This window comes from Dasypus novemcinctus, chromosome 12 (genome assembly GCF_030445035.2).
Source record: "Dasypus novemcinctus isolate mDasNov1 chromosome 12, mDasNov1.1.hap2, whole genome shotgun sequence".
Classification (NCBI taxonomy): Eukaryota; Metazoa; Chordata; class Mammalia; order Cingulata; family Dasypodidae; genus Dasypus; species Dasypus novemcinctus.
This window is the reverse complement of record NC_080684.1, coordinates 97,600,995-97,613,428: the sequence shown is the minus strand read 5'-3', so window position 1 is coordinate 97,613,428 and position 12,434 is coordinate 97,600,995.

Sequence of the window (12,434 nt, the reverse complement as noted above, 5' to 3'; positions counted from 1 at the left end):
TTATGACAGGTGCAGCCCCACCTTGGGTGAGGTAATAGATAACGGCCTAAGATACAAGCTGGACCTTGAAGAGACACCCGAGCAGTGGCCTTCAGGACCGAGGAGGCTGCCCCAGGAGCCGCAGCCATGTCAGTGAGGTCCCTGGTCCCCCCTGCCCGCCTCCCTCCCCTCATCCACGCCCTGGCCCGGGTCACGGGGTGGGAGGCTTTGGGGGAGAGCATCGCTGCTCCTCATGGGGCCCTGGATTCCCCGAGTGTATAGCAAGGATGAGGCACCCGTCACCTCCATGGCCCTTCAGCTTCCAGCATCTCCCCTCCCCTGCCGCCCACCTGCGCCCCGAGCCTGAGCCCGTTTCTTTCCCTCTCCAACCTCACTTTCCTCACCAGTAAGAATCATGATGTCAGGATCCTAAAAACTACAGTCTACTGAGCTTTGTAAAAAGGCAGACACTGATGCTCAGGGATGGAATAGTGCAACGTGACAATCTGAAGAGGGTGGAGTGGATGCTCTTGGAGGCTCCTGCTTCTTTGGTTCCAAACCAGGCCTTGCCAGAGCTTGCTGTGTGGTCTTGGGCAAGTCACAGCCCCATCTGTGGAATGGGATCATCAGCACCGCCCTGAGAGGCTTAGACTTGAGAGGGTCATGTGTGAATGGGTTGATGACCTCTCGCCCGCGAGGAGGACCTTGTGGTCCAGGGACCTTCTCCTTTCCCCTCTTCACCCACCTGTCCCCTTTGGTTTCTTCTCTTCTTCCTTCTCAAGAGACCACCCAGACCAAACCCCTTCTATCACAGATGGTGAGTGAGACCCCGAAAGAGGCAGGGGTCACGCCCGGTCACCCAGCCAGTCATGGCAGAGCTGGGAGTCGATCCCACTGCCTGCACCCAGCCCAGCCCACAGCTCCGTGCACTTCCACGCCACCCCCCAGCTCTGCCTCGCCCACGCTAGGCCGCAGTCTTTATTTGTTGCGTGGAAAGAGGATGCCCCGCCTGCACCCTGCAAAGCATCTGACACCCATTTTTCGGTGGCACCTGCAGCAGCCCCACACCTATCCTGGGTGCTCGGGTTCATCTATCTCCACCAGACAACCCCAGGAGGCACCCAGCTCCAGCTGTCGCTCCCCACCCAGAATCTTGGGAGGGTGTGGGTGGGGCAGGTAAAGCACTGGAAGGAGACGGGAGACAGGTCTACGCAGGCCACCCGATCTTAGGCGGGGTAGGTGCTGCTGTGTGTCAGGCACAGGCCACTGCTGTCCATCCCTCTGGTCATCTCTGCCCCTTTGGAAGGTCCTGTCATCACCCTCATTGGGTAACCGCATCTCCAGGCGGTGCAGTTCCTTGTCTGGCAGTTAGAGACTGATTGAGAGCTTCATCGAGGCTGCCCCTCCCAGCACTGAGACCTGGCGATTTCTCTAAGATCTGAGAGCTGCGCCTCCAGCCTCCCAATCCCAGTTGATTTAGGCCAGTAATCTGCCCTGGTGAGATTTCAGTCCCAGCGGACAGCTGGCACTGCTGGAGCGAGGTTTTTGTTTGGTACAGCCTGGCGGGCGTGGGGTGGGGGTGGCTGCTGGTACCGAGTGGGTAGAGACCAGGGGCGCCGTAAAGATCCCACAGGGCACAGAGCAGCCTCCCCACCCCCAGCAAACAGTCTTGACCCCTAATGTGCAGTCCTGAGCTCCAGAGCCCTGCTCTCAGGCACCTGTCTCACCTGCCACCATCGCCTCTTTCTGACCTTCTCACACTTGTTGCCTCTGGGGGAGGCGGGCAACATCCTGCCGTCCTACCCCTGTGCGAAGGAGCAGCTCCCAGTCCTCCTTCCTGGGAAGGTGGCGGCTTTGGGGGGTGGGGAGCATCCTCCTGCGGCCACTGTCCTTGAAGCCCTGGGAGGAGCCCCTGTCCAGGGAGCTGCTTCAGGGCTCTCAGGTTATGCTCCTCAGAGAACAGGGCTGGTCCCTGAACAGAAATCCCAGACTTTAAAAATGGTTTGCGTGGACCAGATGTAGCTCAGGGGTTGCGCACGTGCTTCCATTTAGGAGGTCCTGGGGTCATCCCTGGTACCTCCTAAGACCAAGCAAACAGAAACGAACAAATGAAAAAACGAACTCTCATTGGGGAGGAGATGTAGCTCGTATTTGAGCACCTGCTTCCATGCACCAGGTCCTGGTTCCTTCCCCGGGACCTCCTGAAACAAGATCAAGTTCTACCTCTCATTACTCTAAATGCCCGTGTGGAGCTGGCCTAGGCACAGTACTGATGCACCCAAGGAGCGTCTCGCCACGCAGCAGAGTCTCCGCGTAGCGGAGCCTCACGCGCAAGGAGTGCACCCTGTAAGGAGAGCCACCCAGTGCGAAAGAAAGTGCAGCCTGCCCAGGAATGGCGCCACATACTCGTAGAGCTGACACAGCAAGATGATGGGGCAAAAAGAGACACAGATTCCCATGCTGCTGACAACAACAGAAATGAACAAAGAAGACGCAGGAAATAGACACAGAGAACAGACAACTGGAGTGGGGGCGGGGGGGACGGGAATAAAATAAAAGAAATAATAAATAAATCTTAAAAAAGAAATTACTCTATATATTTGCTGCCTGGTCCACGTCATCACTGCTCAGCCTCCAGTTGCAGATGTGAACAATGGGCCTTTTCTCCAAGTGGGGAAGGGGCTCTGCAGCCCTGCGTGGACACCCTCCCTTGGCCCCAGCGCAGCCCTGGGAAGCTCCCGCTCCATAGAAAGCCAGTCCCCGCCCCGTCCTGCGGGAACAGGGAGCAAATGGACAGTGACAAGGGATCACGGTGAGGCCGCCCGCAGTGGCCATCAGTCCTGCTGGGCCCTCTGCTCGGGGCTTTGCCAACAGTATCTCGAGTCGTCCCCACCGGCTTGAGGGAGGCTGCTCCCAGCCTCAGTGTCTCCAAACGTCCCACAGCAGGGGCTCGGCCACAGTTTTTGGATGACTAGATGAAGTGAGCCAGTGGGAAGATGAGGGAAGTGAGGTTTGGAGAGGGACTTAGGGGACATGTTCAGACACGTGACTTGTGGCATTTTGTAGATTTTCTGGTGCAGTCTGTTTTCTGCTAGCACAGTTTGGTGCCCAAACTAATCAAACCTTGCTTCCTGGGATCTGCTCAGGGCACCTGTGAGGCCGGCAGGCTGCAGTCTACCCATTTCTGGATGGGTAAACTGAGTCTTCCCCACTGAGCCCCCATATTTAGCCTGTGGGGTGGCTGGGAGCGAAGTAGTTAGGGCAGGACAGGGGTGCGGGAGGCCTTGTTTGGAGCTCTGGACGTTCCCTCCCCAGGAGTTTGGGGAGCACTTGCCGGGCTCGGGACCCCACCTGGGCAGGGGGCAATGAGACAGGAGCTGCTTCATCTGCTGAAGGGCCCAGGCCCACGTGAGATTGGTCTTCTGAGGGGCCTCAGGTAAAACGTCCCTCCCTGCCCTAATTTCCCAGGAGACATTTGAGGTTACAAATATGGCCATGAAGTTGGGGCAACACTGAAGATCAAGGGCAATGTCGCCAAAGATGCTCATCGTTGACTTGGGGGACGGGGAGCAGGTGGGGGCAGGAAGCAGCCTCGGTGGCCAGAACTCGGGCCAAGCGGGCTTTTCCACATCCTGGCAGCCTGTCACCCCTCACCCCTGCTGGCTCCTCTCGCGGTAGGATGTGCCTTCACCTCTGCACCTGGGTTTGGGGCCCTCAGCATTCACGCTGTGCCATGTTTCTGTTCCTTGGCCCCAGCAGCCACTGTAAGGGCAGGAGGAGAAGCTCCTGGAGCTCTGCCCGGCGCCCAGTGGATCGGGGGCCTCCCCTGCAAGCCCCGACCTGGAAAGACTGACCAGCCCCCGTGTCCACCTGTTCATGCACGTTAAACCAGGGCCGACCTCCAGGGGGCGCTGACCGATGGTGTCCGCCCCCCTGCCCTAGAGCCCAGCAGAGGCAGAGCTCCGCCTCCAGGGGGCGCCTGTGAGCTGAGGAATTTCATTATTTCTGGGGACTGATCTGTATCAGCTTTTCATTGTGAATGTCTTGGACGATGACCCCCCTTGTTTTAGTGCAGAGACTTTTGTTAGAGAACTTATCTTTAGTGGCTCTTCCAGCCAAGACACCCTGCCCCCAGACTGTTCTACACAGCTGTGGCCCCTGACCCTCACCTATTACCCTCCTCCTGCAGGTTTGCGATTAATCTGGGCCGGGGGCGGGACAAGCTGGGCCTGACCTTGAGCCCTCACTTGGACGAGTCCTCCATTGTCTGCACCTCATGGGATGGCACGTGGGGGCCTGAGAATGTGGAGAAACACATGCCCCTTCGCCCAGGGTCAGAATTCACGGTGAGGTCAAAGGGGCAGGGGGCCGAGGGGATGTGAAGGGGAGCCCAGCCTCCCTGACACCCTCCTTGCCTCTGCAGCTCACTGTGGCCTTTGAGAGTGAGGGATTCAAGGTTACGCTGCCAGATGGGTATCAGTTCAGCTTCCCCAACAGGCTGGGCCTCTGCCAGCTGCCCTACCTGAGTGTGGAGGGGGGGGGGAGGGGGGGGTTTAGCATCTCCTCCCTGAAGTTTGACTGAGTGGGCAGCACCTGCCAGAAGAAAGGGACCAGCCAGAACCCCACCCACGTCTTCCTGAGTCACGCCAGGACCGGAAGCCCCCACTCCCCCACTCCCAGTTCCTGCCCCTCTGGTCCCATTCTCCTTCCCCAGGTTTCAGAGCAAATGAAAGAACCCGCCTTTACGGAGCCTTTCTGTGACAGGGTCTGTGGTTTTTGCTTTTCATGCACTTTAATGCTCAGGGCATCCTCACGATACAGAGGAAACTGAGGCACAAAGTCATAGGATTGCCAGGTGGGGGCTTGGGACAGGATGCATGCCCCAGTTTATGCTCCCAGCCTCCTCAGAGAGCCCTCCCCTCATCTTGGCTCTCGCTTTTCACCAGAGAAAGTGTCACCTGTCCTGTGGGTTTATGTGGCAGGGGCTGCTTCTAGGCACCTGGGCCAGGGCTGTTCCCTGGAACTGCAGATGAGGCTCCCAGCTGGGCCTCTTATCCCAGGTGTGTTCCAGCCTGGCTGCCCATTAGCCCAGCCCTGGGCGAGGTAATAGACAATGGCCCCCAGGGCAGCACCGCGAGCACTGGCCACCAGGAGCCGCTGCCATGTCGGTGAGGTCCTTGGCCCCCCAATGCCCACCCGCCTCCCCTCATCCATGGCCTGGCCCGGATCAGGGTGTGGGAGGCTTTGGGGGAGAGTATCGCTGCTTCTCTTGGGGCCCTAGATTCCCCGACTGTACAGCAAGGATGAGGCACCCGTCACCTCCATGGCCCTTCAGCTTCGGGGTCCTCCCCTCCCCTGCCGCCCACCTGCGCCCGGAGCCTGAGCCTGTCTCTTTCCCTCTCCAGTCTCTCTTTTCTCATCACAAAGAATAATGACATTATGATACTAATAACTACAGTCTACTGAGCTTTGAAAAGGCAGACATTGATGCTAGGGGTGGAATAGCCCAAGGTGACAATTTACACTGCAGGGGGCGGAGTGAATTCTCTTGGAGGCTCCTGGTTCTTTGATTCTAACCCAGGCCCTGCCAGAACTTGCTGTGTGGCCTTGGGTAAGTTATAGCCCCCGCTGGACCTCAGATTCCCATGAGTGGAATGGGATCATCAGTGCCACCCTGAGAACTTAGACTTGAGAGGGTCATGTGTGAATGGGGTGATGCCCCCTCACCCCCTAAGGAGGACCTTGGGGTCCAGGGACTTTCTCCTTTCCCGTCCTCACCCACCCGTCCCCTTTGCTTCCCACTCTTCCTCCTTCTCCAGAGACCACCCACCCAAATCCCTTCTATCACAGATGGTGAGTGAGACCCAGAAAGGGGCAGGGGAAACCCCAGGTCCCCCAGCCCAGCCCACAGGTCCGTGAGCTTTCACCCACCCCATCCAGGCCCGACTCCCCCACCCCAGGCCGCAGTCTCTATTTGTTGAGTGTAAAGAGGATGCCAGGCTGCACCCTCCAAAGGAGCTGACACCCATTCGCACAGAGGCACCTGCACATCCCCACTCCCATTCTGGGCTCCCAGGTGCATCTATCACAGCCAGGCAACTCCTGGAGACAGCCAGTTCTAGTTTCCCTCTCCCACCCTCAGGTAGAAAGTCTCGTGGAGGGTGGGGCTTGGTGGGAGGGGCAGGCAAAGCCCTGGGAGGAGACGGGAGACTGGCCTTCCTAGGCCACCCGGCCTTAGGTGGGGCAGGCCCTGCTCTGTGGCAGGCACAGGCCACTGCTTCCAGTCCCTCCGGTCATGTCTGCCCCTTTGGAAGGTCCCGTCATCACCCTCATTGGGTAACCGCATCTCCAGGCGGTGCAGTTCCTTGTCTGGCAGTAAGAGACTGACCGAGAGCTTCATCCAGGCTGCTCCTCCCAGCACTGAGACCTGGCGGTTTCTCTAACATCTGAGAGCTGCGCCTCCAGCCTCCCAATCCCACTTGCTCTAAGGCAGTAAATCTGCCCTGTGCAGATTTTAGTTCCAGGGGACACCTGGCAATGCTGGAGCGAGGTTTTGGTTGGCGCAGCCTGGTGGGGGTGGCATGGGGAGGGCTGCTGGCATCGAGTGGGTAGAGGCCAGGGACGCCATGAAGATCCCACAGGGCACAGAGCAGACCCCACCCCCAGCAGAGTCCTGACCCCAAATGTGCTGTAGCGGTCATGAATCTTTCTTCCTTGTTTCATTGTGCTGATGACTGTATATGTGCACATAATGAATTTCTTTGTCTTCTTCCTCAAACTCTCCCCTTATCGTATAACAAGATGTGTCTGTTTCATGTCATAATATTTGAGGATGTCAAGTTTGAGAGTGAATATTACCCAAGAACTTGCACCCTGTTCTGTATGGAATTAATGCGCTTCTGGCTATACGCTGGAGAGTTGAACATTGTCCGGTGGAAATATATATGTATGCATGTCCGTGACTGTTTTTACTTAGAGACTAAGCATGGTTTAAGGTAATGTGTGTGGTTGCCGAATTGACAAGGGTGGACTGTGATGGGTAGGCTATTGGGTCAACTCGGCCAAGTAAATGTGCCTAAGCAAGGCATTGGTCAAACAAGCACAAGGGCATTTACGGACTTAGTCAACATTGACTTTTCTGCAGGGGTAAATCATAGATAGCTGGTTGTAGTTACATTAATCAGGGAGATGGCCACGGCAAGAGTGACACTTAACCCAATCAGTTGAACGCCTTAAAAAGGGAAGTGATTCCAGCATTGAGTGAGAATTTCCCAGCTCGTCTTTGGACAGCCAACATCTCCCAGAACTCATCAAGAACCTTCCTTGGAATTTCATTGCAGCCCCTGCTCGCAGCCTGCCTATGGAACCTGGACTCTTGCATCCCCACGGCTGCGTGAGAGACTCTTATATAATCACATATTATTGACAGATGTCTCTTGGTGGTTCTGTTTCCCTAGAGAACTCTGACGAATACAGCTTGGTACCCGAAGTAGGGTACTGAGCTCCAGAGCCCTGCTCTCAGGCACCTGTCTCACCTGCCACCATTGCCTCTTTCTGAACTTCTCACACTTGTTGCCTCTGGGGAAGTCGGGCAACATCCTGCCGTCCTACCCCTGTGCAAAGGAGCAGCTCCCAGTCCTCCTTCCCGGGAAGGTGGTGGCTTCGTGGGGTGTGGGGGCATCCTCCTGCGTCCACTGTCCTTGAAGCACTGGGAGGAGCCCCTGTCCAGGGAGCTGCTTCAGGGCTCTCAGGTTATGCTCCTCAGAGAATAGGGCTGGTCACTGAACAGAAATCCCAGACTTTAAAAATGGTCTGCAGGGACCACATATAGCTCAGTATTTGAGCACCTGCCTCCAAGCACCAGGTCCTGGGTTCTATCTCTAGTACTACCTAAAATAAAAAAATAAAATAAAAAAATTCTGCCACAAATTACTCTGAATCTTTGGAGCCAGCTCAACATCATCTCTGCTCAGCCTCCAGTTGCAGATGTGAAAAATGGGCCTTTTCTCCAAGTGGGGAAGGGGCGCTGCAGCCCCTGCGTGGAGACCCTCCCTTGGCCCCAGCGCAGCCCTGGGAAGCTCCCGCTCCATAGAAAGCCAATCCCCATCCCGTCCTGCGGAAACAGGGAGCAAATGCACAGTGACAAGGGTTGATGGTTAGGCCGCCCGCAGTGGCCGTCAGTCCTGCTGGGCCCTCTGCTCGGGGCTTTGCCAACAGTATCTCGAGTCGTCCCCACCGGCTTGAGGGAGGCTGCTTCCAGCCTCAGTGTCTCCAAACGCCCCACAGCAGGGGCTCGGCCACTGCTCTTGGATGACTAGATGAAGTGAGCCAGTGGGAGGACGAGGGAAGTGAGGTGTGGAGAGGGACTTAGGGGACACGTTCAGACACGTGACTTGTGGCATTTTGTAGATTTTCAGGTCCAGTCTTTTTTCTACTGGTACAGTTTGGTTCCAAACTAATCAAACCTTGCTCCTGGGGTTCTGCTCAGGGCACCTGTGAGGCTGGCAGGCTGCAGTCTACCCATTTCTGGTTGGGTAAACTGAGTCTTCCCCCCTGAGCCCCCAGATGCAGCCTGTGGGGGTGGGCGGGAGCAAAGCAGTTAGGGCAGGACAGGGGTGAGGGGAAGCCTTGGTTGGAGCTCTGGACGTTCCCTCCCCAGCAGGTGTGGGGAGCACTTCCCGCGCTCGGGACCCCACCTGGGCAGGGGGAGGGTGAGACAGGAGCTGCTTCATGTGCTGAAGGGCCCAGGCCCACGTGGGATCGGTCTTCTGAGGGGGCTCAAGTAAAATGTCCCTCTCTGCCCTAACTGCCCAGGAGACATTTGAGATTATGAATATGGCCAAGAAGTTGGGGACAACCCTCAAGGTCAAGGTGAAAGTTGCCAAACATGCTGATCGGTGAGTTCGGGGAAGGGAGCAGGTGGGGGCAGGAGGCAGCCTCGGTGCCCAAACCTTGGTTCAAGCGGCCTTTTCCACATCCTGGCAGCCTGTCACCCCACACCCTTGCTGGCTCCTCTCGTGGTAGGACGTGCCTTCACCTCTGCACCCGGGATTGGGGCCCTCAGAATTCACGCTGTGCCACATCTCCGTTCCTTGGCCCCAGCAGCTACTGTAGGGGCAGGAGGAGAAGCTCCTGGAGCTCTGCCCGGCGCCCAGTGGATTGGGGGCCTCCCCTGCAAGCCCCGACCTGGAAAGACTGACCAGCCCCGACGTTTGCCTGTTCATGCACGTTAAAGCAGGGCCGATCTCCAGGGGTCATGCCATGACTGGCAGCCCCCAATTCCCCCACTCCCAGTTCCTGCCCCTCTGGTCCCATTTTCCTTCCCCAAGTTTCAGTCCAAATAAAAGAACCCATCTTTATGGAGCCTTTCTGTGGCAGGATCTGTGGTTTTTGCTTTTCATGCACTTTAATGCTCAGGGCATCCACAATGTACAGAGGAAATTGAGGCACAAAAACACAGGATTGGCAGGTGGGGAACTGGGGTAGGATGCCAGGCCCAGCTCATCTCCCAACCTCTTCCAGAGCCCGATGCCCCTTACGGTTCCCTCTTTTCACCAGAGAAAGTGCCAGCTGTGCTGTGGGTCGTGGGCAGAGGCTGCTTCCAGGTCTTTTCTGTGTCTGCCTTTCAAACAAGCCGCCTCCCTGGCTCCCGGCAGCCTCACTGCGCAGTCCTGAGCCAAGAGTGACGGCCACCCTCCCAGGACAAGCCTGTTAGCCCCGTGGCCTCTCCTGGCCCCTCCCACGGTGCGGTGCCCTCCGGGTGGGCACACCCACTCGTGTGCATTCGGGATCCGGGGCTTCAGCCCCAGGGTCTCGGGCTGTTGATTCCCTGACCCGAGGGTGCTGGTCAGCGCTGTTCTGGGCGCTCCTCGGTGCTGTGTGCGCGCTCGCTGGTCACGTCCATGTTCCATTTGAGTGTGTTTTCGAGGGGCAGGTAGGAGAGCAGGGAATGAGCAAAGTGCGGGCTGAGCGGACCACTTGGTGAATTCCAAAGGAGAGGCCACCCAGCGCCACAGGGGACGTGCCAGTGAGCGCATCTGCAGTTTGCAGACGGCAGTATTTAGAATAGTAAACAAATAAATAATAAGCATTGTGCAGCCACCACTGAAAAGTGTGTTGCAATGCATTGGAAATCCACAATAAAATTTTATTCACCAATGAGTATCAATAAAGTAAGTTCAGATGATGGAACCACAAAAAAAAAAAAAAAGGAACTGCAGATAAGGCTCCCCACTGGGCCTCTTAGGACAGGTGCAGCCCCGCCTTGGGTGAGGTAATAGATAACGGTCTAAGATACAAGCTGGACTTGAAGTGACACCCGAGCACTGGCCTGCAGGACCGAGAACGCTGCCCCAGGAGCCGCTGCCATGTCATTGAGTTCGCCGGCCCCCCCTGCCCACCTCCCTCCCCTCATCCACACCCTCGCCCGGGTCAGGGGGTGGGAGGCTTTGGGGGAGAGCATCGCTGCTCCTCTTGGGGCCCTGGATTCGCCGACTGTACAGCAAGGATGCGGGACCTGTCACCTCCACGGCCGTTCAGCTCCGGGGGTCTCTCGCCTGCGCCCAGAGGCTGAGCCCGTCTCTTTCCCTCTCCAGCCTCACTTTCCTCACCAGTAAGAATCATGACGTCAGGATCCTAAAAACTGAAGTCTACTGAGCTTTTAAAAAGGCAGACACTGATGCTGGGGGTAGAATAGCCCAAGTGAGAATCTGCAGTGCAGGGGCTGAGTGGATGCTCTTGGAGGCTCCTGGTTTTTTTATTTCAAACCAGGCCCTACCAGTGCTTGCTGTGTGGCCTTGGGCAAGTCACAGCCCCCCTCTGGACCTCAGATTCCCATCTGTGGCATGGGATCATCAGTGCCACCCGGAGGCTTAGACTCGAGAGGGCCATGTGTGAATGAGGTGATGCTCCCTCACCCCCCAAGGAGGATCTTGGGATCCAGGGACCTTCTCCTTTCCCCTCTTCACCCACCTGTCCCCTTTGCTTTCCACTCTTCCTCCTTCTCCAGAGACCACCGAGCCCAAATCCCTTCTGTCATACATGGTGAGTGAGACCCAGAAAGGGGCAGGGGTAACCCCGGGTCACCCAGCCAGTCATGGCAGAGCTGGCAGTGGACCCCACTGCCTGCACCCAGCCCAGCCCACAGCTCCGTGCACTTCCACCTCCCGCCCCCAGCTCTGCCTACCCCACCCCAGGCCGCAGTCTCTGTTGAGTAGAAAGAGGATGGCAGGCCTGCACTCTGCAAAGGGTCTGACACCCTATTTGTGCAGACGCACCTGCAGCAGCCCCACCCATCTCGGGAGCTCGGATCATCATTCTCAGGCAGGGAACCCCAGGAGGCACCCAAGTTCTCGCTCTCCCACCCCCACCCAGATTTTCTTTGGAAGGGGCTCGGGGCAGGCAAAGCACTGGGATTAGATGGAAGACTGGTCTTTCCAGGCCACTGGGCCTTAGGCGGGGCAGGCAATGCCCTGTGGCAGGCACAGGCCACTGCTTTTTGTCCCTCTGGTCATGTCTGCCCCTTTGGAAGGTCCGTCATCACCCTTATTGTGTAACCACATCTCCAGGCGGTGCAATTCCTTGTCTGGCAGTAAGAGACTGACCGAGAGAGCTTCACCCAGGCTGCCCCTCCCAGCACTGAGACCTGGCGATTTCTCTAGGATCTGGGAGCTGCGCCTCTAGCCTCCCAATCGCACTTGCTCTAAGGCAATAAATCGCCCTTCAAGGAATTTAGTCCCAGGGGACACCTGGCACTGCTGGCGCGAGGTTTTTGGTTGGCAGAGCCTGGTGGGGGAGGGGCTGCTGGCACCGAGTCGGTAGAGGCCAGGGGTGCATGAAGATCCCACAGGGCACAGAGCAGCCTCCCCACTCCCAGCAAAGAGTCCTGACCCCTAATGTGCAGTCCTGAACTCCAGAGCCCTGCTCTCAGGCACCTGTCTCCCTGCCACCATCGCCTCTTTCTGACCTTCTCACACTTGTTGCCTCTGGGGGAGTCGGGCAACATCCTGCCGTCCTACCCCTGTGCGAAGGAGCAGCTCCCAGTCCTCCTTCCTGGGAAGGTGGTGTCTTTGGGGGGCAGGGGGCATCCCCCTGCGTCCACTCTCCCTGAAGCACTGGGAAGAGCCCCTGTCCAGGGAGCTGCTTCAGGGCTCTCAGGTTATGCTCCTCAGAGAACAGGGCTGGTCACTGAAGAGAAATCCCAGACTTTAAAAATGGTCTGCGGGGAAGGATGTAGCTCCGGGGTTGAGCACGTGCTTCCTTTTAGGAGGTCCTGGGTTCATCCCTGGTACCTCTTAAAACCAAACAATCGAAAAGAAACAAATGAAAAAACCAACTCTCATTGGGGAGCAGATGTAGCTCAGTATTCGAGCACCTGCTTGCATGTACCAAGTCCTGGTTCCTCCCTGGGACTTCCTAAAACAAGGAAAAGTTCTGCCTCTAATTACTCGAAATCT